Source organism: Trichosurus vulpecula, chromosome 7 (genome assembly GCF_011100635.1).
Source record: "Trichosurus vulpecula isolate mTriVul1 chromosome 7, mTriVul1.pri, whole genome shotgun sequence".
Lineage (NCBI taxonomy): Eukaryota > Metazoa > Chordata > Mammalia > Diprotodontia > Phalangeridae > Trichosurus > Trichosurus vulpecula.
The window spans coordinates 150,933,264-150,960,241 of NC_050579.1; the positions used below are offsets into that span (position 1 = coordinate 150,933,264).

Below are 26,978 nucleotides of genomic sequence, written 5' to 3' on the forward strand. Positions count from 1 at the left end.
GTCTAAATTTGCTTAGGAGGGAAAAGTTGCCTTTTCTAGTTCTAAGAGGGCAGGAAGGAAAGCAAGACCATGAGGTTTCCTTTTTTGTTTCTTTTTCTCTAAAGTGCAGAGTGTCTTTATTCCTTAGATGCCCTATAAAGCACCTTGACTTAGGTACTTGAATTTAGGATTTTTGTCCATCATATCATGAGCTTAGTAAAGTTGCTGCTGACACCTTACTGATAAACTTTCACCTTAAGGACCATATGTAGCCTTTTGATAAATAAACTTCTAGGTCTTTTATCAGAAGGCTATCTCTGAATTCTCTCAAATCTAGTTTGGACACCACACATGACCAGCAGTTCTTTCTACCCTACCTACTTAAAGGTTACATCTGTGGTTGATGGATTGGCTGCTGATATATACCCAGACCTCCTTGTGACCCTGCCCCTTAAATTCCCTCTGCCTCATGCTTTGGCTCAAATAAGAGCCATCCCAACTCTGATTGTGACATATCAGGCTACGATGTATGTCCTTCATGTTAACCAGCAGTCTATAGCTTCCTGTGCTATCATGCTTCAGACTGACCTTGTAGACCCTTTTGTTTTGTCCTTCCCACTTGGTATTGTACCCTTTCAGCTCTCCAAATCATATTAGCATAGCTAGCCTGGTTTACCATACTTCACATATGCATAGTCCTTCAGAGATTTATTGGTAATAGACTCACCTAATACCACAACATGTTGGTGAGGATCATGACAAGAAGTCTTGCTTCATAGCTATCAGTTCAACAAATATGTATTTTGTTATATGCCAGAAATTTATTTGCCAGGAAGAAAAAAGGAAGGAAGGAAGGAAGGAAGGAAGGAAGGAAGGAAGGAAGGTAGAAAGGGAGGAAGGCACGAAGGAAGGAAGCTAGGGAGGAAGAGAGAAAGGGAGGGAGGAAGGAAGGAAGGAAATAAGGAAGGAAGAAAGGAAGAAAGGAAGGAAGGAAGGAAATAAGGAAGGAAGAAAGGAAGGAAGGAAGGAAGGAAGGAAAGGAGGGAGAGAGGGAGGGAGAAAGAAAAAAGAGAAGGAAAGTGTCCTCAAAGAACTTATATTCTGGAATTAGAGAGTGGGGGAAATACAACTTCTAAACAAATACAAAGAAATTTGTAGAGGGTAAGGTCACTAACAACTAGAGAGTTCACCTAGGGTTTTAAAAAGGAAGGTGAAGAAAGATATAGATTCTGAGAGGTGACAATAAAGAGGAAGTCCATTCCAAGCATAGGGGATAGTTTTTGCAAGGAAGTAGGAAACAAAATGTCAAGTTTAGTTAAAGGAAGATTGGTGGGAGGGAGCTAGTTTGTAGAGGACCTTAAATGGCAGGCTAAGGAGACTGTATTGAAGTTCCTGCTTACCCTGGGAAATGAGATGCAGAAACCTGTGTTTTAGCAAAAATTATTTTGGTGGCTCTGTGAAGAAGAGAAAATGGGAGCAAAGAGATGAATTAGAAGACTATTCCAGTATTCAGGCAGGAGACCATAAAAGCCTAAAGTAGAACGGTGGCTATAGGAATGGAGAAAAGAGGACAGATACCCAAAGATCTGAGATAGAATCAATAAAAATTGTCAACTGACCAAAAGGGAGAAGGTTGGGGTTTGAGAAAAGACATAATGATAAAATAGTTGTAAGCACCCCACCACTGTAAATCCCCTTATCCTGTTACAATAAAACTAAATAATAATGTGTGACTGATTGAATCGTTAGTGGTTTTGTGTGTTTTTATTTTACAAAAACAGAAAAGCTAGGAGACAGGTTTTGAGAAAAACACTAGTCCTATTTTAGATACACTGAGTTTGAGATACTGATGTGATATACAAGTAGAGAGCACTCACCAGTTGGTGAGGAAGGACCATAAGGAAGTCCTCTGCATCCAAATTACAATTTACCTTTGGGAAGCTAAACCACCAAGATAGCCTGTAGAGTGACAAGATAAGGTGGTCCAATACTGAGTGTCAGGGGACTTTAGGGGTCTGAGATGGATCATAAACTAGGAAAAGAGACTGAAAATAAGCAGTCAGATAGGGGTAGAATCAAGGGAGACATTGGTGTTAGGTAAGTCAAGGTAAGTGAGATTTATCATGAGAAGAAAGGGTTATGATCAATGGTGTCAAAGTCTGTAGAGAGGTCAAGAAAAACAGTACCATCAGATTTATGAATTAAAAAATAGTTTGAGAGAATAGTTAAAGTAGAATGACCTCGTAAGTGAGAAGGCTCACTGCAAAAGTTGAAAATTAAAAGATTAATGAGGAATCACCTGACAAGGATGAGAGATGCTTAACAATAGGGTGCAGGGATTGTAGGATCAAATGAAAGGGCTTTTTTAAAGGTTGAAGACATGTTTGTATAGGTAGCAGGGAAGGACCAAGTAGAAATGGTTGGGGGGGGATGGGGCAGGCAATTAAAGATGGGATAGGCAGAGAGTGGGAGGGAATAAGTACTTGGGCAAGTTCCAGAGAAGACAAAATGGCATGGGACCATTGACACAGGAAATGTTTTTAGCCTTGTTAAGGACAAGAGCATGTCTCCTTTGGAGACTGGAGCAAAGAGAAGAGGATGACCATGAAAGATATAGGAGCTTTGAAGTATGGAGGGCAGAGATGAGGGAGCTCACAGTTATCTGCTGGAAGAGAGAAGATGGGAGAAGAGAATTCTGGTAGTTTAATAGGGGGCCAATCAGAAGAAAACAAGATTTTCCATGCCGTAGTAAAAGCCCAATTGAGATTTGATAACATGAGTTCATGATAGATTCATTGAGTACATGACTTCCTCCAGTAGCATTCAACAGTAAAGAAGTAAGTAGGAAGCAATAAATAAGGAATTAGAATAATGGGGGAGAAGAGGGGAAGTTGCCTTGGGAAAAACTTTAAACTAAAAACAACTGGCTCTTCCCTTTGTCCCTCTCCTCCTTCTCCTGGCTCCCTTTCCACTCCTGAACTCCTAAGAGTCATTGGAGCTTCATACAATCGCGCAGTCTTTTCTAGATAAGTTGAGGTTTTTACTGGCCCACCATATAGTTAGGGTTGAGGAACTTTACTCTTGAGTCACATTTAAGTCTCTGTCTTGATGTCACCATAGTATGTTAATATTCTCCCTAAAGGACTTTTTGGCCTCAGCCTACCTTTCCACTTTATGTTCAATCTCTGCATCCCTAGCCAGCAGCAGTTGCTTGCAAAGTAATAGCTACCAATGGAAATCTTAGTCCTGGAATTTCTTACTGATGCCATGCTTCTCTGGGATTTCTATGTTCAGCCATCAATGAGACCTGGATGCCATCTGGTGATTGATTGGTTGTATTACTAGTATAAAAAATATCATATGAGATGATAATCGTCAGTCCTTTAATAATTTGAATGTTTTTCAAATGTCATTGATTAATAATACTGTCTTGATCCTAGGTGTGCTTATACTGTCTCCCTTTTAAGCTAGACTAGTTGACTTGGTTTTTTTGTTGTTGTTGTTTTTGTTTTGTTTTTAAATCTTGTTTTCCCTCCAACTTCAACATATTATCTATAGTATGGCCCAGAAATTGAGCCTTGCCCACTCTGGCTCTTATCAGATACATCTAAAAGTTAACAAAATATACCCAGTCTGTAATGAAATCAGCTGTTTGTGGGCCTAATGTCATCTTTGTCAATTGGTAACTGATTCAGTATCAGGTTGGAGGAAACTCTGTTGCCCATTAATTGCAGTTGCTAAGGAGATTTAGTTTAATCATTATATGTGAAAAATTCTATGTTCTGTATCAATGTTTCTGCATTTGAATTTGGGTTGATTTATAATTATCTGTGATTTATATCTTATGTAATACTCATCATACTAGAAAAGGGGGGAAATATTTGTAAGGCCAATCAGTAATTGAAAAATCTTTCCAGATCATTGAATAGGCCTCAGGTAGGACCAACAAAGGGAGGCCTGATTGGAGGCATGTCCACACCCTTTCACTAACTAGGTATGAGGCCCCAGGCCCATACCCTTTTGCTAGTTAAGCCTATGTGGGCATGAAGCCCTTAGGCCCCTAAGGGGAGTTGCTAAGACCAGAGCCAATGGTATGTGCACTGAATTCTACTCAATTAGATGCTGGCTAGGACTGTATAAAAAGAGACCCCAGAACTGAGAGCAGCAGAATGGACAGTGCAGCATTCAGAAGTAGACATCAAGAGGACATTGAGGCAGCAAAAGCTACAAGAATCAGAATTCAGCCCAAAGAGAAGGAGCAGGAACTCAGAGTCTACAGAGCTGCAGATGAGGGTGCTGAGCAGAGAGTTAGGATTCATGAGTGAATGTTTACAGGAAGGCCCTAGCAGGGGAGAAGGTTACAGGATGACTTTGCTCCTTGCTATAATATTGTGTTATAATTTCCTTGTTGCTACATTGAGGTGGGCTTGCCAACTTTGGAATATCATTGCTACTATATGGAATTGGAATTACTAGTCCTGGAATTTGATTCTCTCGTGTCTAAATAAATGTTATACTTCCTCTGCCTTCCACCTAGAGAATTTCGTATACTTCGAGATTCTGAACCATTCAGGCATGTTCATGGTCATCCTCAAGGTCATGAATCTTGCCTTACTGATATAATATTTTCAACTTTTTCAAATCCTTGGAAATATTTCTCTAGATTTGAGTATTTCTGTTTTTGCCATGCACTGAAATCTGCCATGGGCAGTTTCTAGGATGAATTTGTCAAGTTCCTCATGAGAATCTCATTTTCTCCTTTGGGTAATTGCTGTCATGGTTGCGTAGGAATTTATTTTGGAAGAAGGGTGTGGAGGATTATCCATCAGAAAGCTTCTGGACATTTTTTGGAAGCTTGAAAACAAATAGCCGTTTGACGTCAAACACTATAGATAAAATTGAACTTCAAAAGAAGGAAAGACTTTGGCAGAGGATTAGTCAACCTCATTTCCATGAGCCATCCATCAGAAAGTTTGATTTTTGAGTTAGTATCAATTCTGGATCTGGACAGCAGACATATGAGGGCCATCTTCCATTCTGCTGACCTCATCATCTCATGGGTTGCTAATGTTACCTCTAAAGTAGTTGCTTTCCTTGTATTGATTTTCTATTGATTTTATATCCCAATATAAAATCCAACAGATATGCTATTCCTGGGAGATGTCTAAAAGGTACCCTTTTTAAGTCTCTTTCCTGTATATTATGATTATTGTACTCCTAAATAATGTTAACAGATCCAAATTGATGCAATGTTAATATACCAAGGAAGCATTTGCTAAATAAATTTCTAGATTATGGCCTTGGTTTCCTCATGTGGAAAATGAGAATAATAATACTTTTAGTTTCTACTTCACAGGATTACTGTGAAGAACAATTGAAATAATAGGTGTAAGGTGCTTTGTAAACCTTAAAGTGCTGTACAAGTATGAGCTACCATGCCCTAGGCAAGATAAGAGTGCAGCCAGCTCCAGGCATTTATTATAGCCAAAACAATTGAATGAAGCTGTGTACTGATTCATCTCATTGTGATATAACCAAGGAAATACTGTTCTTGAAGGTGGCTAGAGCTTCATACCTAGATTCTAGAATTCTTATGCTCTTCATTCCCACTTCCAAGATCATAGAGGACTCCCACACACCATCTAAGGTATTCCACTTGGCTCTCCCATCCTTAATCATTGTACCTACTTGATATTTCTTACCCAGACCCTTTTTCTTGGAATTGTTACTGTCATCCTTCCCTTCTTTCCTCTAACTCATTTCCTTTTGCCCCATACCCTTCATCCACTCAAAGTCGGACTTACAACCTAGTTCATGATAGTTAGCTAATGCGATACATTCATTATACTGATGAGAAGCAGTGTATGCACTTGAAGTGAGGGAAAACATTGGTTCAAATCCTGCCTTGTGACCCCAGACAAGTCAGCTAACTTTTCAGCCTCAGTTTCCTCATCTGTAAAATAAGGTTAGACTCAATGATCTCTGAGGTCCCTTCAGCCCTAAATCTAAGATCCTATAATACTATTTGCTAATGGAAGAAGGTAATAGGGGCTCCTCATGGCCCTCCTTATAATTTCTGAGTCATAAATGAATTATAACAGGTACCTTTTGGAGACAAAGCAGTACAGTGGCTGGAGCAATGGATATGAAGTCTGGAAAACTTGGCAAGTCCCTTCATTTCTTTGTAACTCAGTTTCCTCAAATATAAAATGGGTAAAATGATAATAATATCTACCTTCTAGGGTTACTGAGAGAATGAAATGAAATAATATTAGTAAAGGGCTTTGCAAATTTTAAAGTACTATATAAATTCTGGCTATTATGAATAATTGATTATTATTTGGTCTTCCTGAACTGGAATATATTAAATAGAATAATAAAATTGCCTAAAATTATATATATATATATATATGAGTCTGTTGTTCAATCTCACTGGCATAAATTGGAAAAAAAATATGTTAAAGCACAGTTCACTGCTGAAGACCTCTCTATGCTTCATCCCAGTATGGAGGTGATAAAGTTACCATGGTATCACCATGCCTGAAGATCTCAAACTCTTGAAGGTTTTACCAAACAGGAAAACTTTAAGTCAGGCTAGACAATAGCTACTCTATGACTCTCATCTGCTGACCAGCTTAGATAACTTGGGACAAGCTCATTGAAAAATGTTTGGCTACTGAGGAATGGCTAACATTTTTAGCCACCACAACTCATGGAATTGTCGTCTAAGAATAAGGAAGCTATATTGGTGGAGCAAGTGCTCATGCTGACAAAATCACACTTTTTTTCAAATACTGAAGTGAATAAAATATGGCACAACTCCTCAGAAAGGTAAATTCTGACAAGGTTATCCACAAATGACTCTTCTCTCTGAGAAGATTACCATCCACTGGCCTAAGAGAAGGTTTTGGTTTTGCTGTTCTCAGCTCTCCCAGTAATATTCACCAGAGAAGATCTTGAAAAAAAGACAGCAATTATTGTCCTACTGAAGTTAGTTATAAAGGATACTGCCAAGAATGGGAAGATAAGCTATTTTCTTTGTGGTATAAAATAATTCTGATATTTTAAAAGAAATCGTTCAAAGAACTGAAAACAGCTTTCTTGAAAAAGCCATGAATCACCTCAAAACTTCTTTTTTAAGCCCCATGCTGCTTATTGTATATGCTTTCTGGGGTGATACATTGGTCTGACTTTGCAGCCCACTGATATCAAAACCACCTTGTGTAAATGTTTCTCTGTCCCATTGTTCCTCTGGTAATATGGAAAGTCCTCATGATGGCACCTGGAATAATGTACCCATGAACCTGGAATATCCTGAACTTCTTCTCTCCCCGGTGCAGTCAATATGTACCATCAAGCAGCAAATGTTTTGGGATTGTTTATGAACCTTCGAGGTCCCTTCATAGAGGGATCAGACAAAGGGATTCTTAAGCTTTAAAATGCTGTTTTCACTAGAGGATACTGCAAACTGCAATTGTGTTTGTGTTTTCCTTCTAGTTCCTTTGGAAAATGACTATAATTACATCAAGCAGAGAGTCCAGATTATATGCACAAAGGGCTTTTTACATTTCAAATTACAAAAAGACATTTTTGTCTCTACTCTAGTTTTCCTTCATGTGTTTAAGTTAGAATGGCAGCTCCAGCTTTCATTCTGTGATATGAAGGAACATTTAAAATCTGTCATTCCTTATTATGCTATACACAGTTCATTTGTACCTAATTATTTTGGGGTTTTTTGTGTTTTGTGTTTTGGTTTTTGGTTTTTTGTGGGATTTGAGGTCATTTGGAATTTTTTATGTGGGAGGTTAAAAATAAACCTCCCTTAACAGCAATAATAAATGAAATTAATAACTAATTTTTACATAGCATTTTATGGTTTGCAAAAAGTACTTTCCTCCCCATAGCCATATGAGATAGACAGCTAGTGATATGAACCACATAAAAAGGTTAGTTCAATATGAACTACCTAAAATAAAGACACCTCTGAGAAAGATGCCTCCGCTCAAGATATCAGAAGCCTGTTTTTGGTCAAGTCTGATAAGAATTCTAGGGTAATAATTGCTAGTAGCTAAAATTTTCATAGTGATTTAAGGTTTGATACTTACAATAACCTTTTACATATGAGGAAACTGAGACTGAGAAAGTTTAAGTGACTTACTCAAGGCCATACTTCTTTCTCTAGTAACTAATTAAGGCACTGTTTAAACTTGGGACTTCCTGACTTCAAGTCCAGTGCCACATCCTCTGTGCCACCTACACGCCTTGTAAGACCTAGAGAAATTTGACACAAAAGAATTTTCTTCCTCAGTGACAAAGGAAACTTAAGAGAGAAAAGACTATGCTCAGGTTAAGGATAAAGGCAGAGAAGAAATAGATAAAGAATCCAATCCATTCATAGCAAAAGGACCTAAATATTTTAGGAAACCCCACTAAGCTGAGTTCGGTGAATAAAATATAAATGTCAAACCATTTCCTATTTGAGGATGAATGGGAGGTCATCTAGTGCAGCCTTTTCACTTTCCAGATGAAGACTGAGTCCTAAGGGATAATTAGCTTGCCCAAGGTTACATAGATACTTAAGTGACAGAGCTAGATTCTCAACCCAGATCTTCTAGGGGTTCTCTTTCCTATGAACTATGCTGCGTGCACTAAACTATTTATCTATATATAATACATACCTAGAGATTTATTTGAACTGCAGCTTTGTGCCATAATGATAATGTTTACCTGTCCCTGTACAGAGCAAAGTTTCTAGAGAAAAATAAAGGCCCTTATCCCACGATCTCAGACTTTAGAGGAATAAACCCCTTGGGTGATAATGTTGGAAAGTTTCCAAGAAGTTTTCTGTTGGAAATAGTTGGGTTAATTTTATCACTGTTATTTTTGCACATTCTGCCTAAACTTTATTTCAAAGTATACATTAACATTTTCAGTTAGTTCTAAACAGTCATAAACTATTATCTTCCCTTGGGAGAAGCTATCTAATCATTCAGAGATAGGTGATTTTGTACAAAGGAAAAGGTTTGTGTACAGGATACATAAAGTATGTGCGTATGTGCTTATACATTGGAGGGAAGGGTGAATCTTGACTTATTGTTTCATTAGTAAAGAAATAGCAAGGTGGAATCTCCCTTCATTAATGCAGGGCATAGTCTTCAAGGTAACTTCTCCCTACTGTTAGGTGCTATATGCTAAGGGAATGCAAATCAACTATTATTCTAAATGAAACATAACTAAAATGGAAAATCAGATACATAAAGTCCTAATTTTTTGATTTTCCAGTCTTTTGGTTTCATCATAGTTCCCCCCTGAGCCCATTAGCATGAATAAGTAAGAGCCCACTGTACAAGCTGTATATTATTAACTGATTGTATTAACTGATTAACTTATTAACTGATTGTATTAAAGTTGGTTTGTAAGTGGAACTCAAGATGCATTTCCCCAGAGGAGTAATGTTACAAATGCTGGTCGAATTTTCAGGCCAACACACAGAATTCTATTTAGCCCACAATGTAGCTGACAATATTATTAAATACATCAAACAAGGCTGTGAATGGAAAAAAGCACTTTGCAAAATGTAATGTAAAGTATTTTGGAAAACTTAAAGTGCTACATTAAGATCGGTTTATAGTAGTAGTAGTAGTAGTAGTAGTAGTAGTAGTAATGGTGGTAGTGGTGGTAGTAGTAGTAGATAATAATAATAGTAGTAACCTTGATTTCCAAGTCCAATACAACAAATATTTATTATACATCTACCACGTGTCAAAGAAAGTGCTAGCTACTAGGGCTACAAAGACAAAAAGTAAACAACAACAAAAAACCCAATTCCTGCCTTCAAGGAGCTTATACTCGACCAGAGTCCTATGAACCTGAGCCCTAAACCTTAGGACTCTACGCCTAACCCTGAGGAGGTCAGCAAATGGAATGGGTAGAGGGTATCAGTCAGCAACAGAGGAAGGCCTGGACAGCCTTCCTGGTTCAGGAGGTCATACTGTCAATGTCAGAAAAAAGCTCTAATCACAAAGATTGTGGATAATGTTGAGCATTTCAAGCAGAAAAGTTGGAACATAAACACGTAGATATTACATATAATAAAACCACTAATTTGCATTTAATCTAGGGATACCCCTTTCTGTCTTAAGTGATTTTAAATCAAAGCTATGTGCACATCATTTGGATTTAGGAAAAGTAGGAGCTCACTAAAACTGTTGTCCCAAGAGCCCTCTCTACTTTCTCCTTTGTTCTCCAAAGGACAAGATTACATGTCCTGGGTGGCCTGGACAGTACTTAGAGGTGGCAGCTGAGGTTCTAACAAATAGCAGTGGATGGAGTTTTGTTTTTATTTTCTTTTCTGGATAGGGCCACCATCTGTCTGTCACTCCTCAATACTTGCTCTGCTGCTATTAACTGACTACCCATTCTTCCTGCTGCAATATGCCAGTTTCTTGCTAGTATAGGATGGTAACAATACTCCAAGGAATAATTGCAAGGAGATATACTTGCCATGGGGTCAAGAAGAGTCAGACATGACTGGACAACAAAAAGAAAAGTTCAACTACCAGAGACGTCTTTTGAACATGCCAGAATAGCTGAAACAGGCTAATGAAATTAATTTCAACTTTTCTACATATGAATTAAATAGCATATTGCCAGCGTACAGGACATGGGCTCTCAGAGTTTTAGTTTGCCCATCAGAATTATCAGGCATACAGTTTTCGTGACATTTAATCCAATCATGGAACATCTTGGCTAATTTTCAGAGTACATAAAGGCAAAGTCCAGGAAAAACAGGCCTCTGAGAGACTTTTCTAGATCAAAAATTTTAGACTATGCATGCTGATTTTGTGACTCTTTTCATTAATTTTTCTTTGGAACATCGAAAGATCTGAAGAAAAAGAAACACAGAAGGAGCCAAAGTCCCATACATTAAGGATCCTAACAAGAGTGAAAATCAGAAATTCTCACAGGGGAATCTATGAGGCAATGGACTAGAAATATAGGAACCTATGGACTCTCTTCCATTTCAGTAAAACAATTAGGATTGGGAAGTCTGATCTGTTTTGCCTTCAGTGTGTTTTCCAGTGTCTTCCATAAGAATTTTCTGAGGCATTTTCGTTCTTTGGTTAAGTGCATATGAGGTCTATACTTTTCACCTTCAGAAAATAGGATGGAGTCATTCATTCTGTTAACAAATATTTGAGCATCAACTATGCCAGGAGTGAGATTGTTGCTTTAATTCTTATTTTGTAGCAGTGATCAAATTCTAAATCCTTTGGGTGCTGCTATAATTACAATCTGTTGGCATTTATTGTGGCATACGGGTGTAAAACACACAAAGAACAGATCTAATTCCTTCTTGGAGGGAGTTTACATGCTGAGGAAAATTGGACAACTTAAATGATCAGTCTGTCTTCCTCTTAGTCTTCCCTCTGCCGACCTTGTTAATACTTCATCTGGTGTTATAATGATTTTGTGGTTGTGCATAAATCGAATAAGAAATTATGGCATCCGAGGCTTAAGGCTGAAAAGAACCTCAGAGGTCGTCTAGACAAACTCAGTTATTTTACAGAAGGAGAAACTAAAGCCCAGAGAATTTAAGAGACTAACCAAACAGTCCATAGATAGTATTAAGGGATTAGCCCAACAGTACATAGGCAGAGATTTCAATCCAGGTCCCTTGATTTTGCATCCAGTACACTTTCCATCATTATCTACCTTATCTGGTTTTAGAGCCAAGAAGACCAGGTTTGAATCCAAGGTCTGCTACTTAGTACTTGTGTAACCTTGGACTAGTCACTTCATCAGTCTTGGTCTCAGTTCCTTATCAATGAAATAAGGGAGTTGAACCAGATGAATGCTAAATTCCCAGAATTTAATTAAGGTTGGAATTGTATAGGATTTACCAAACACTTGGACCGTATCTTGAAAAACACCTTCCCTAGACTACCTACTATAGTGTCTCTTCAGGTTTTGAAGTCCCCATTCCCTGGGTATTAATTGTTGTTCAGTCAGTTCAGTTCTGTCTGACTTTGTGACCTTATTTTGGGTTTTCTTAGCAAAGATACTGGAGTGGTTTGCATTTCCTTCCTGAAGAAACTGAGGCAAACAGGGTTAAGTGACTTCCCCAGGGTCACATAGCTAGTAAGTGTTTGAGGCCAGATTTGAACTCAGGAAGATGAGCCTGACTCCAAGCTTAGAGTCTATCCACTGTGCTACCTAGCTGCCCTTTTCAGCAAACATATCTTTCACTGGAAGGTAGTGTGTGTCTCCCTGGAGGCCATGCTTTTTAACCTTTGTGTTGAGCAAACTTGAAGGAAAATTTAATGCGTTAAGGTAACAAGGTAATATATTGACTTCTTACATTTTCCAGAATAATTTACCTTCTTGCCTTCATCCTTTCCCCAAGAGTAATATAGAGCATTTGATTATTGTGAGTAGTTTTTGAAGTACTTTCAGATAGCTCATTTTCACACAAATCAAAAAGTTATCATCTTAAATCATTGTACAAGTGCCTTTGTGATAGGCGTTTTAAATGTAGGTACAGAGAGTATGTAGAACTCAGCTGGAAAAACTAGTGAAACATTCTGAAATAAATGTGCTGATAACACTGGCTTGCAGTTGTCAGTGTTTAAGATGCAGGTGCTTAAACATTTTCCTCATCTTTCACGTCGATCTTCTGTGTGCATGAGAGTATATATCTCTTGAGCCCTTCACCATGTAAAATATTTCAATCCAGTATAAAATTGCTTTAACAATTGTTATATGGCATATGTTTTTACATGTGATAAGATTTTTTTTAAAAAAATCTAAATATGCTATACCTCTATCTGGAGACATTTCTCATCTATTTTGCTTGTGTCAGAAATAAATGAAAATGATATAGATAAAGACCAGTGAGAGAACTCTATTTTGAGGTCACATAGACATCATCATATATTAAGTTTCCACTATGTGCAGAGGATTGTGGGAAGATTGGGAATGAAAAAAAGGAAAAAGTCAAAGATGCAGCTTTTGCTTTTAAAAAGCTCAAAACTCCAAAGGGAGAAAAACAGAAACAAATCTAACTTTCACCCTCCTTCCTCTACTTTCTCAGGTGAGGACTGTGAATCATACCATACTTTAAAAAAATGAGGCCAATCCCCAAGAGCTCTTTCTTCTTCTCTCCTCCTTGTCTGCCGTCTTTCTGATGTCTTCTCCCACTATCTCCCCCTAAACTCCTGTCCCATGCTAAAGAAGTAGGCCTTGTCCTTGCCAAAGCAAATCTCTTTCTGTCCTTTCTTCTCCAGCAGGCGACCCCTTCTATGAATTTCCCTCTGCCACTAGTCTTCAATGTCTCCCTACCTTTTGGCTGCTTCCCTACCGCCTATAAATGTGTCCATTTCTCCCCTATCCAAAAAAAAAAAACCCAAAACTTTTGCATGATTTTATCACCCTCACTAGCTGTCATGGCCTCTCTTTCTCTCCTCCTCCCCTTCAAAGGTAGGCACCCGAATTTCTTCTCTCACTCCCTTCTAAACCTCATCCATCTACATGTGCCTTAGTTCCCATTATCAGCACCGAACATTCTTTCCTGCAACATCTTCTCTAGCTTCACATCAGAGGCAAACTTGTGGATGCCACAGGACGGCTTCTCCACAGCCATCTGGTCCTGGTTGTGATGCCAGCGGAAGACCTTCTTGTCCAAGTGAACCTTCTCTAGGCTGCTGGCCTAGACTTCCTGGACTCTGAGTGCAGGGGTGAGCTTGGCGTTCTCCTTGAGCAGCTACCCCAGGAGCTTGGGGGGAGATGGTAAGATAGTCGCAGCCCGTCAGGGTCTTGATCTCACCCACGTTGCAGAAGGGTGCGCCCAAGACGACCATCTTGTAGCCAAACTTCTTATAGTAGTTGTAGATTTTGGTGACACTCTTTACACCTGGGTCCTCCTGGGGCTTATAGGACTTCTTGTCTGTGTTTGCCACATGCCAGTCCAAGATGTGCCTGACAAACGGGAAGATGAGGGTCGTGCCAGCCTCGGCGCAGGCCATGATCTGAGCAAAGAAGAACAGCAGGGTCATGTTGCAGTGGATGCCATGCTGCTCCTCTAGGATCTTTCCAGCCTGAATTTCTTCCCAAGTGGAACTTGATGAGAATGCACTCTTTACTAGAGCGCAGTAGAGGTCAGTGAGGCGCAAGGCCCTTTGGACCATTTCTTCCTTGTCAAAGGACAACCAGACGTTGACTTCTGTGGAGACCCGGCCCGGAATCTTCTTCAGAATCTCAGCCCCAAAAAACACAAACAGCTTGTTACTGGCATTCTGGATCTGTTTGTCCTGGGGCAGCCCCACCCAGCTTTTTTCCATATGTAATGGCATCTTCTATTAGATCCTGGTAGGCTGGCATCTGGGCCACAGACAGGATCAGTGAAGGATTGGTAGTGGCATCCTGGGACTTATATTCATCAATGGTGTTGAAGTCACCCCTATCGGCCTGGTCTACTGCAATAGCATTCTGGTTAGTCTCTCTGGCTTCAGTCTCCCGTCTTTAATCCATCCTACCCCCAGCTGCCAAAGTGATTTTCTTAAATCACATATCTGACTATGTCAATCCCCTTATTCATTAATCTTGAGCGGCTCCCTATTACCTCCACTATAAAATATAAAATATTAGATTTGGCCTTTAAAACCATTTGCAACTTGGTGCCTTCCTACCTTTCCTGTCTTCTTATACTTTGTTTTTCCCCTTGTACTACATGATTACCAACACTGTCCTTGCTCTTCATCACACACAATTCTCCATCTCTGACTGTGCCTCTTTACTGGATGTCTGTCCCCCGGAGAGCTCTTCCTCCTTATCTCTGCCTCCAAGCGCCCTCGTCTTCGTCCAAGACTCAGCTCAGATCTCACCTTCTATCCCATTGCTAGTCCCTTATCTCTTGGATGAACAATTTTTGGCCTTTGTAATGTAAATTGAGAATATGGAACATGTTTTCTTTCTTTTCACTTATTATGACATTTTCCTTTCTATTTTAGTATTATATATTATAAGGAAAACAAGGAATATATTATATACTACAAGGAAAGGGCAGCTAGGTAACACAGTGAATAAAGCACCAGGCTTAGAGTCAGAAAGACCTGAGTTTAAATTCAGCCTTGGACACTTACTATCTGTGTGACCCTGGGCAAGTCATTTAACCTCTGCATCATATTCCTCATCTTTAAGATGGGGAAAATGCTAGCACTTGGTTGTTGTGAGGATTAATATTTGTAAAGTGCTTAGCACATTGCCTGCCCTTTAGTGTGCAGTATATAAATGTTAGCGATGATTATTATTGTCAATTATTTAAGGCAGGGTTGTCCAACCTTAGGGTTTTATTGAAACAATAGACAATATATTTTGATTTACCATTTTAGTGAGAGCTCTGTGGTAGCTCGGCTTCCTTTACTAAAGCATTTATGTAAATCTCTATGATTGTAGGCAGGCTGCATAAATTGCACTCCGGGCTGCATATGGCCAGCATTTTGGACAGCCCTGATTTAAGGAAAGGAGACTCACATTAAACAAGTTTCTTGTTTTGCTTGAAAAGTGATTGATTACAAAATATGAATCATTGCTTTCTTAAAATATCTTCAGCTATCATGGAGGATAAGAGTAATATAGTCTACTCCCTGATTTTTAAGACAACTGTGCTTATTTTCAAAATGTGTATTATACCAGAGTTTTTTCACAAGCCCCCTAACATACTCATTACGCTGATAGAATCAAACTATGCATATAGCCAAAAAAGAATTCTGTAAAAGGTCAGAGGAAATTGCCTCCTATAAATGCCTAAGGCACTTCGCAGCTAGTTTTCAAAAAAAACAGGAGGATTGGGCTGCTCAAAAAAAGCTATTCAGATATGAAAAATATATTTGCTTCACCTACAGTGGCCAGTTTCCCTAGACTGAGGGAGCCATAAGCATGTTGCCTACAGAAAATATGTTCAGATATTACAAAGATCCATTTTTTAAAAGAACAGGCTAATAACAGTATTTTGAATTTCAAATGTTATTAGAAAGAACAGTATACTGACCGGGAGTCATCAGGTCTAGGTGGAAGTCATTAGATCTAGGTGCTACTTATTAACTACGTGACCTTCTTAAAATCTCCTAAAAAAAGAAACTTTCACAAAAGCCTAGGAAGACTTGTATGAATTGATGCAGATGGCGTGTGAGCAGAACCACGTGATGCTATTGCATCAACATTGTAAAAACTAATATGGCGATTTGAAAGACTTAAAAAACTTTGATTAATTCAATGATCAATCATGAGGACCAGCGACAAAGCATGCAATGTACCTCCTGAGGTACGTTGGTGATGGACTATGCAGAATGAGACACACAATTTTAGAAATGGTGAATAGCAGAATTTGTTGTACTTGAGTGTTTATTTGTTAGAAGGCTTTTCTTTGTCTTTCCTTTTCCTTTAACGAGGCATACAGAGAAGAAAATATGTTCTTGGTAACATTGTTAATAAATTTTTTTTAAAAAAAAGAAAAATAAGAGTCCCTTATACTTTCTGGGCATTGTTTTCCTCACCTGTAAAATGGTAGTAATCACACTCCTGTAATGTCACCTATAGGGTGATTGTGAGAATCAAATAAGACAACACATGTAAAAAGACGGATGTGCTAAAAGCTCTCTATAACAGTAAGGTATTGAGATAATTACAGCCCTTCATTTGCATATTAATAGCCTTATTGTTTAATTTACTTTAGATTCTAGCATATACGTAATGGGAGTGCAGTATAGTAGTAAGGGCACCAGTCTTGTAATCATAACAACTGGGCTTGAGTCCAATATTTAATGTACTTGTTGTGTCACCCGGGGAAAGTTCCTTAATTTCTCTATTTTCTTAGCTGCAAAGTTGATGTGATCATATTTATAAAAACTACCTCCTGGTACTGTTATAAAGAAATGCTTTTTAAAATCTTACAGTGTTTTATCATCACCATCATTATCATTAATTAGTCGCAGGCTGCCCCAAGGGAATCAGTTTTTTGAGTAATATTATATAATACTGGGCTTTTGTACCGTGCCTTCCTTTGTATCAGGAGAGTAGCCTTTGCTATATTTATGAAAATCCCCAGCAGCCAAAAATGGATTCATGCTAACTTTTATTATTTCCATTTTCAAAGACCCTCTATCTTAAGTGGCTTTAATTTTTCAGCATAATATTTCTTTAACCAATATTTGTATTTTTCTAAGGACATTTAAAAATAATGAACACTTGTGTAGTAGTAATGAAAAAGACATATACAACACATAAAATGTCAAGTTTATGGAGTTCATGGCTCCTTCTACATAAATTTAGTCATATGATACCATTGCTCAAAATATTCCAATTACTTTGTTATCTTCCAAGTAAAGTTCAACTTTCTTTTCTTGGCATTCAAGGCCTTCTTCAACCTGGCACCACCCTACCTACTGTCCCAGCCTTATATATCCACATATTCTATCTCTCCTACATATCCCCTACTCTTTTGGTTGTGTACCTTTTCCCATGCCACACTCTAGACATAGAATATCTTCCTCCCTCAAATTTATACTTTTTAAATTGCTCCAACAACTTTAATATCAAACTTAAAGCTCACCTGCTCCAAGAAGCCTTCCCTGCCTCCCCCCAATCAATAACAATCCAATATCCTCACCCCTTACGCTTCCCTAGAACTCTACCCAATTCAAAAGTATATCTGTCTTGAAGACCAGAGGATGGAAACTTTACTTAAATTATTTGTAGAGGACCTGTTTCCAGGTCAGGGTTTTACTTAGGAGAATACTTACTACATCCCCATAATCTATTAAGTCAGGCTTTGACATAAACTTTTCAATAACATTACTAGAGATAGGAAACAGTCTAGCATAATAATTCACAGCATGTCAAAAGACAGCAATGATTAATTGCTGAATTAATACAAATACTTAAAAGATACAAGAGATTATAGGCTGGAATTGGGCTGCAAACATTTTAAAGAGGAAGGCTATCAGCTGTATGTCAGCAGATGGATAGGCATTAGGAAGAGAGGAGGGTAAGGCATTGCCATCAAACAGAGACGGAAAAACAGATGTGTTCAGGTTACAATGAGTAAATCTGCTTACTAAAGTAGATGGTTTGTGAATATGGAGAGATCAGGTTGGAAAACTAACCTGGACCCAGATTGGTGAGAGCTTTGAATACTTGACTAAAGAGCTTGGACTTCATCTTATAGACAATGAAAAGCCATCAAATGATGAGCAGAGGAACTGATGTAATGAAAGTGATATTTCAGACAGTGGATAGAGCACTAGCCCTAGAGTCAGGAGGACCCAAATTCAAATGTGGCCTCAGACACTAGCTGTGTGACCCTGGGCAAGTCACTTAACCCCAATTGTCTCTTTAAAAAAATAAAATTTATAAAAAAGTGATTTTTGAGGAAGATGAATCATGTAGGATGTATATTAGAAGGAGCAAGACTAGAGACAGGCTAACCATAGGATGTAGAATATATGATCTCAAAGCAAGCAGTACATTGATTTGGAAGAGATCATCAGTCTGTTCCTCTTAGTTTATAAAAGAGAAAATGGAGGTCCAGATCAATGAACTTAACTTGCCTAAGGTCATACAAATATTAGATTAGTAGAACAAGAATTCAAGTGCTCTCTCCACTATGCTATCCTGCTTCAATAAGTTAGGGAAGTTTATATAGTAATCCAGGCATGCGTTGACTAGAGTGGTGGCAGTGGAAAAAAGGAAGGGGCAGATAAAAAGAGATTTAGAAGAAAGAATCAAAGGGGCTTAATGGGGAAAAGACCTACGCTAACTATTGGAATCTTAGAAATTTCCAAACAGATTATTCTTCTGTGATTTTTGGTACCATAATGGTCTAGAGGCAGCAGTGAATAGTCCTGGGTATGGAATCAGGAAGATCTGGGTCCAAATGCCTGCTGTGACACTAGTTCTTTGGGCAAGTCACAAACCTTCTGTGTGCTCTGGGCAACTATCCAACATATCATATGTGTGTCATAGGTTATGATCTGGATTGGTGGGAAGAGATGCTAAAACTTAAGTCACACATCAACAATGGGGAGGGAGTTCCCTTAACTTAAACTGATAAAAACACATATCCTTCATCTATAGTATCGTAGCAGCAGCAAAAAAAAATGAACACAACAATCTTTTCCTGCTATGACATAGGAACCCCTAATTAACAACCTTGCTCCAAACAGTCACTCTCATTACTATTACCTAATGTCCATTTAGCCACTTTAATTTCACATACCATTCTCTTCCAACATCGACATGCTTGTCTACTTGGGAACATTTATCAGCATTATGAATTTAGAGCCAGAAGGAAACAGAGGTCATCTAGTCCAAGTACCTTATTTTACTAATGAGGAAACGGAGACTCAGAGGGATTAAATGAATTGTCCATAGTCACACGGAAAGTAAAAGAATCAGATTTCAGTCTCAAGTCTTATTAATACAAGTTTAGTGCTGTTTTCACTGATTCGGATAGCAGCTTTAACTCAGGTTAAAGAGGAGACTATAACCCACCTACTTCAGGTACCACTTCCTTGACCTTGATTGGCCTTGACTTTACAAGCCAAGGGTACATTGCAGGTAGAGTACTTGTCCTGATTAATGTTTGAATTATGTGTGTGTGTGTGTGTGTGTGTGTGTGTGTGTGTGTAATATACATCTATATACATATATCTTACACAAATTTGACTTTACTAAAAGAATAATGAAATAAATCTGCATTGCCCCCCCAAAAAAACAAACCCTATGTTAACTTTACTATACAATACTGTGTTTCCTCTAGTCCTACCCCTCAGTTTGGCACTTGGTAGCCTTCTACTACCCCACTACAACTACCAAAATAAATAAATAAATGAATAGAATATATCTTAAAAAATCCTCCAAGTAAAAGTAGAAAGACCACCACTGTGTACTGACTGTGTACTGGGCTTGAGACTTCCAGCATGGAGAGAGTAGAACTTTGCCCCACTCAGCCCACCTAGCATCTGCCTCCCATGTGTCTGTCTTTGCTCGGGTACCATGTGTCTGCCCCCCCCCCAAAACTCCCATCTTCTTCCTCTCTATTCCAGTCAGATCCCCACATGGCTGGCCCCAGCCTCCCGCATGTTCCTCCTCCTGCTGCAATATTGTATTCTTTGCAATCTGTGTGTTTCCCCAAATATGATGAGTAGCCAGATACTTGATTATCAGCAAAGATTTATTTTCCTCATCAGGCACTGTACCATCTCCTACATAACTCATTCAGTGAAGATGCTACCATTGTTCTGTCTCAGTGTAAGAAATGAAGATGGATTTCAAAGGAAGATACTTCTGTTTACATATAATTATTGTAATAAATACTTCTGAAGTGGAAGAAAATACAGTTGCTATATAAATACAGAAGGATTCAAGAAAATACTACATTTTGTGTGCTTAATTTTTTCTTAGTCATGGCACTATCTCCTGTGACTGAAAAGTAAATTTTAAAATTCTCTTGATTGATAAGAAGCACTTTACCAAAATGTAGCAGTAAGATGTCAGAAATGACATTTGTGATAACATGACTGATGACACACTTAGAGATAAATACGAAAGAGTCTGTGAAAGCATTGTGACTTTAGTCCAGACGCTCATTAGGTCAGCTTGTCAGTGCAATTTTGACTTAAATGTTAACTAATGAAACGTTAAAGGTGAAATGTTAAAAGGCAACTGTGATAAACCAAAACATGGATGACCCAACTTTAAATTCAGTTAATGAACTTCTCCAAAGTAGGTTTCATCCAGATTTCAGGTGACTAATGACTTGGGTTTTTGTTATTGTTGTTGTTTTAGACTCAACAAGTTGCTGGTTGCCCCAGCAGTGATGCCTCGGTTACTCAGCTGCATTCCTGGAGTCCCTTCAGTAGTCTCCTAGGCAAGTCTTGAAGCTTTTGGAATTAAAGACAGGATCCAAGAAGTCCATTCTTCTTTGCATGTTCCCACGATATAGATGTGCAGGATTTTCCGAATGATCATACGGACACAAAGGTTAGTGAATTATGTAAATAACTCATTCTCTAAAGCGCTAAACTTCATTACAGTGAATACTTAGTGTATATTAATGAAGTAGTCCCAGAGAGGAGAGGGTTATTGAATAGTGATCTTTAGCATCATAGAAGAAAATGATCCCATTTGTGCATTTCCATAGACTGGTGAAAGAAAGATTAGCCTCCTAATAAAGTGATTTCTATCCATCTGCTAAGTTGAGGATACTACTGAATAAGGTAAAAAGTGCTTTGATGAGTATTAAGGCTAGTCCCTGTATCTGTTTTACTGAACTAGACCCCTCTGGTGGGGCCAACCTATCAGCTTCTCTTTTAGACTATTAATGTGGCCAGCTAATTCCCAAATATTTTTATCTCCCTTTCATAGTTAGATTATTGAGTCCTGTCCAAAGAACTTGCCCCCCTGATTATCCTGACTGTCTCATCCTCTCACTAGCCTACTCTACAGGGTGATTTTGTTCATCTAAACATTTAATGTAATTAGATCTACTTCTGAAAACAACTTTGACTAGATTACTATGGCCCACATCACTCTGGTTGGCAAGGGGTGAACACATTTCAGACAACCTAACTTTTGCCCCTTTGTTTGAAAACTCAGTCCTAAGTGCTGAAAGGATGGATTGTTAGTATCTGTCGTCTTCTTTTCACAGAAGAGGACTTACAAAGCGTGTGATGTGCTTAGAGACATGCTAGGATTCCATTCATTGGGGATGGTAAAGGCCATTTCCACACACGTCTTATTTGACTACCAGTTGATTTTGTGTAAAGTTGTATGCGTACCAGGGCTCTTTTTCTCAGTGTAGTCTAAAGATGAACTGACTCATAACTAATAATTAAGTCAGATATCAGACTTGAAGTGACATCCTTGGTATTGAATGTGATGTTTGTTATTATGGCAAATGGTCTTATCAAGACGCTTTGATTGCGTCTTACAAGACACAGCTTTGTAAGCATACTTCCTGTCAATTCACATATGCAGCTCTATACATTTTAAGTTTCTTATTTGTTCAGCATTAGGCGTCAAAAACTAATCTTTTCCAAAAGGGAATTGATATCCCTAAAGCACAAATTTTTAGTAGTAGTAGATAGTACTTATAAAGTGCTTTAAGGTTTTCAAAGCACTTTACAAATATTTTCTCATTTTATCATCACAACAACCCTGAGATGTAGGTGCTATTTTTATCCCTGTTTTACAAATGAGGAAACTAAGGCAGTGAGAGATTAAATGACTTGCCCAGAGTCAAATATTTGCTGGTAAGTATCTGAGGCTGGATTAGAACTTGGGTCTTGATGATTCCAACTCTGATAATCCATCTACTGAGAAACCTAAGTGCGCTTTTACAAATAGCTACACCATTACAAATGGAGGAGGGAAAATTTAATGCATCCCCGTTAGCACAATGATAAAATATATTTTCTATATGCTTTTTTCACAATCAAAATGAACAATGATGACTCAATCAACAATGAAGATTATTCCTCGTGTGAATTTGTTGTCAGAAATATATGCCAGGCCTGATTACAAAGTGTTTTCAGACAAAATGGTATATAGCATGGTAAACTCTGAGCAGTTTTTCACATACAGGTTTAGTTTTACTATTAAAATCCCCAAATAAGTCTGTGTTGCAATATTAAATGCAATTCTGCTGTATTTTCCAATGTCAGGGCTGTTTTTTCTTTTACTTTTCCTTCTTCTCCAGAAAAGTGGATAGAACAGAGGTTGAGACAACATCCTCCCATAAGCAATGTTCATTATCATCAGTGTCTTTTTTTTCAGACTGTGTTCTTAATAAATAGTTCCCTAAAGAAAACTTACTAAGTAATTTCAGTGAATTTGATATGTATAGACTCCTTGACTGCCTAGTAAGTAAAATCTGTGGAAATGTAAAAATGAGTCATTTTTTTTAAAAACAAAATTGATCACAATTTTTAAAAAGACACCTATACATGGGCATTTGGGCACTAATCTTGAAACATACTGCAACCTTTGAAATTACCTTAGATGGGTAGAGAAAACTCATTTTGGACAGGGATCTATAGATATGAGTTCAGTTCATATACGCAGAAGAAAGTGTATAGATTATATGTGCATATCCATAGGGCGAAAGACATACATTACTGTCAGGTAAACCTAATCTATCTTGGAGAGATTTTGAAATCTAAGAGAGTAGAGTGGCAGCTCTTGGGCAAGGCCATTTTTGCTGTGGTCGTAAGTTTATTTTCTTGTGTCTTGAGAATGTTGGAAATTGGATAAAGAATTAAGTTTGTCATCCTTTCTTGGATGCTAAGTTGGAGCCTGAGGGAAGAAATGATCCTTTCGAAGTGAACTTTACTTGAGAGGAATCTTCTAATTCTTTTATCCTAAAGCTAATTAAAAGACTCATATTGCATCTACTTTTCTCAGTGTTTTTGGAAGTTGCATATCTCTCTCTCTCTCTCTCTCTCTCTCTTGTTCTCTCTCTTTATATATATATATATGTATATATATATATATATAAATATATATATATATATATATATACGCACACACACATACACATATACATACATATATACACACACGCTATATATATACATATATATACATTTTTGTCAGATATATGGTTGGTATCTTTGTGAATAGAAGCAGTCATTGCAAATGTACTGTAACTTTCATTGAGAGAACAAACTAGACACTGAGTGAACTGACCTTTTCGTCAAAATGAGTAAATGTTGCTTCCCCCTTGGTTTAGAAATACCTTCGAATGTTCCTAATGACCCTGAGCTGAAGAGAAGCCTGGTATAATGGAAGGGGCTTTGAATCTAGACTCCAAAAGCTTTCAGTAAAAGTATCAGCTCCAGCACTTACTACTCATGGTATCATAAGAAAGAACTTCATCTCTCTGAGACTTAGTTCCCTCACCTGTAAAATGATGAGATTTAACTAGGTGACTTCTACACTATCTTCATGCCCTAAAGCTATGATCATATAACTTAATCTCTCCACATTTGTAAAATGAAGAGGATTAGAATAGTTCATCTATAAGGTCCCTTTTGAGCATTAAATCCTTTAGTCCTAGAATTATTGAAAGAAGGCAAATTATATTCATTATATTCTATTTAAGAATTATATCATATGTTTTTTAGATTTTAATTTTTAAATAAAGCTAAATGAGAATCATAAAGATTCTATAGCTATAGATTGGGCAGCTAGATAGCTCAGTGGATAGAGTTCCTGAGTTCAAATCCATCCTCAGACATTTGCTGGTGGTGTGCTCCTGGGCAAGTCATTTAACCCTTTTGTCTCTGTTTCCTCATCTGTAAAATGAGCTGAAGAAGGAAATGGCAAACCACTCCAGTATCTATTTGACAAATACCTCACAGGCCAGGACCAAATGAGATAATGCTTGTAAAGCACTTAGCGCAGAGCCTATATGTAGTAGGTGTTGTTGTTCAGTTGTTTCAGTCATGTCCATCTCTTTGTGACTCCATTTGGGGTTTTCTTGGCAAAGAGTGGTTTGCCATAATTATTTTATGTTATACTCACATATTATGTTGATTTTGAGATCCATTTTTTAAAAGTCATTTGTTGCACAGTAGAATAAAGGACTGAAATCACCAAATTTTCCTTTTCATTAATCAAAGATAATTTTAAATTATTATGATCAATTACTTGGACAGAATCTTCTGCTAGATGATTCCAATGCACTATCAAGAATTCTCTAACTCTAATTGTTTCTTTCATTTAAAGGATAATTTCACATGTTTGGTTACATTAGTGTTAATTTGCTTTTGTTCCTTCAAATCTCCAGTGGAACATACGGTTAGTCTCACCATTATTACTACCAGCTGTGGTTGGCCTGTGATTTTGTTCATTCTGTCTAAATTCCAAAGCAATTAGCTCTTTAGTTTAATGACAATATTTGTTAATGGGTTTTTGGGGCCAAATTCTGCTGTTGGATGGTGGGTGGTGAGTCTAAAGATAGTCTGTGGCCCTTATGTTCCAAAGTATAATCTGTGAAATTTGAACTGTTAAAAAAATATTTTTCTGAATTTCAAGTTGGAAAATGTGAAAATATTCTGCCTTTTGTGGAAGTTTCTTCACTGTTTTAAAACCCAATAAAGGAAAATACCCATTCACAAGATAACTGAGTTCCCTTAAAAGTCCCTTGGAATAAATATTCTGAATTATATTCATTAGGGTAAAAAAATTCATAGATGAAATTTATGGAATTTAATAGTCCCTACCTGACCAATGTTGTATGTTTGCTGCCAAGTCTAGTTTTGTTATGAATCTTAACTAGAAACCTACCTAATATAATGAATCATTTACAACCCTTTAATTTTGAATTGTTTCATTCTACTAAAAGAACATCAGACATTATGTAGTAGAAATAGTCATGAATTTGCAATTAAAAGATCTGGGTTATAATTCTCATTGTGACATCAAACACCTATGTGGCTTTCAGCAAGTTGCCTAAAATAATTTCTTTTAACTTGAGATTCCTTATCTCTAAAGTGATGGGTTTGAGCTTGGACTGGCTGATAGCTAACATTTTTCTAGATCTAAATTTTCTGTGACCATAACAGACCTTGAAAGAATCAGGGCCAAGATGCTAAATACCATAAAGATAATGACAAGTTAAGGAGAATAAACCAAATATAGGTCTGTTGAAAGGTGTTTGAAGTTTTAAGAACTTTGCTTTGGTGATTGAGCGTTTATAGCCTAGAGAAGAGAAAATTAAGAATTGTCTGGATAGTTGTCTTCAAGAGATGATGTTTGAACGCTTGAAGATGGAATAGACTTGTTCTTTGTTACTTTGGAGACAAAATAAGGACTAGTGAGATCATGTGGAATAGATGTTGGTACAGTATCATCATAATAATAGCTTACACTTCTATAGCACATTACAATTTACAAAAATATTCCTCATGACAACCATATGAATTAGCTTGTATAAATATTTTCCCTATGCTTACCTAACAAGGAGCAGAGACAGGCCTCCAACCCAGTTCTAATTCCAAGTGTATGAGTTTATCCACTATACCACACTGTCTCCCTTAAAGGAACTTTCAATTACAATTGTCCAATGATGAGATAGGCTACCCTGAAGAGGCATTGTATTCTCTAAGAGGCACTCCCTACCTAAAAGGGTATGAAGGTATCAATGTTAGAAAGTGTTACAGAGCAGAAGCATAAGGTATATAGTGAGAAGACCTGTGCTTAAATCCTGGGTCGGCCATTTAACCACCTCATCTTTATAAGCCTCAATTTCCCCATGTTTAAAATTAGCTTAACGGTACCTGAATTACCTATCTCACAATACTGTTTCAGTGAAAGCACTTTGTAAACTATAAAGCATTGTAGAACAGATGAGATGCTTTATTATAAGTATTATTGAGATACATAGTGATAATGAGATGCTAGATATAGATAGATGTATGTGTGGTGTGAGAGTGTGTGCTTTCTCTTGTTTAGTAACTTGATTTGAACATGCTTTGGTTCCTCAGGCTGAGACATGATGCTTCTGCAGAGCAGGAACAGACTTTAGGCACTGAGCTTTTCAATCCCAAAAGGTCTGAACACCATTTCATTGTACGTGTGTGACTTTTGCCTTGTGCACTGAAACATCTCCTTTCAGCTAATTATGTGATGTTATTGCTTTCATTCATTTCTACAGATCATTACAAAAGCTACTTTGCTTCATCAATATTTCTCATGGTGGGCCCATAGGCACTGATGGGAAGTTACTTCCTCTATCTTGTGGCTAGATAAGTCACTAATCCCTCTAAAATTTGGGAGCTTTGAGACAAATGACTGAACTTCAGTGCCCTTATCTACTTGAAATACTTTGAGATAATGAGATCTTTTTATTGACATCTTGAAGATGAACTCATTGCTTTATCAGACGCCATTATCAACTTAGCCAAAAATATGGGACCACATTTGCAGATAAGATAATA

General features: G+C 37.7%; 1 protein-coding gene and 1 pseudogene across 1 annotated transcript in view; one reads left to right on the forward strand and one right to left on the reverse strand.

Annotated features, from left to right (window-relative positions):
* Nucleotides 1-13,516: 13,516 nt before the first annotated feature.
* LOC118857058 lies at nucleotides 13,517-14,439 on the reverse strand (annotated as a pseudogene).
* Nucleotides 14,440-20,823: 6,384 nt separating this feature from the next.
* The window catches only part of HS3ST5 (heparan sulfate-glucosamine 3-sulfotransferase 5), a 177,688-nt gene continuing 171,533 nt past the window's right edge, over nucleotides 20,824-26,978 (forward strand). The window contains exon 1 of the mRNA XM_036767651.1: nucleotides 20,824-21,018. The gene's annotated coding sequence lies outside the window, so the exon portion shown is untranslated. The remainder of the gene's footprint in view (nucleotides 21,019-26,978) is intronic.